The sequence below is a fragment of the Mastomys coucha genome, unplaced genomic scaffold (genome assembly GCF_008632895.1).
Source record: "Mastomys coucha isolate ucsf_1 unplaced genomic scaffold, UCSF_Mcou_1 pScaffold5, whole genome shotgun sequence".
In the NCBI taxonomy this organism is placed as follows: domain Eukaryota; kingdom Metazoa; phylum Chordata; class Mammalia; order Rodentia; family Muridae; genus Mastomys; species Mastomys coucha.
Window position 1 is genome coordinate 7,553,670 of NW_022196911.1, and position 475 is coordinate 7,554,144.

Consider the following 475-nt stretch of genomic DNA (forward strand, 5'->3'; position numbering starts at 1 on the left):
AATGACGGGGTTTAGAAACAAACAAAAGCTGCATTCTGTGGCCAACACTTCCCAGCTGGTCACTGGCTAAGCCATACAATCCTGGCTGCCATCTCCTCCTCCCTAGAGTAAAGGTGATAGTACCTAGCTTGTGGAACACTTATGCATATTCATCATGTGTATATTATTTGTTTCGTAAATTAACATTACAAAGCCATATTTGTATGTACTTTTCCCATTACTATGAACCCTAAAACTTACACTTAGATTTTACTGTGCAGGGTAAAGCCTCTTTCCAAATAAAGCTACAGATATTACACCTAATGGGTGTTTTAGAAGGATTTTTCTGGGGGCTGGAGAGATGGCTCAGCACTTAAAAGCACTGACTGCTCTTCTGAAGGTCCTGAGTTCAAATCCTAGCCAACCATATAGTGGCTCACAACCATCTGTAATGAGATCTGACGCCCTCTTCTGGTGTGTCTGAAGACAGCTACAG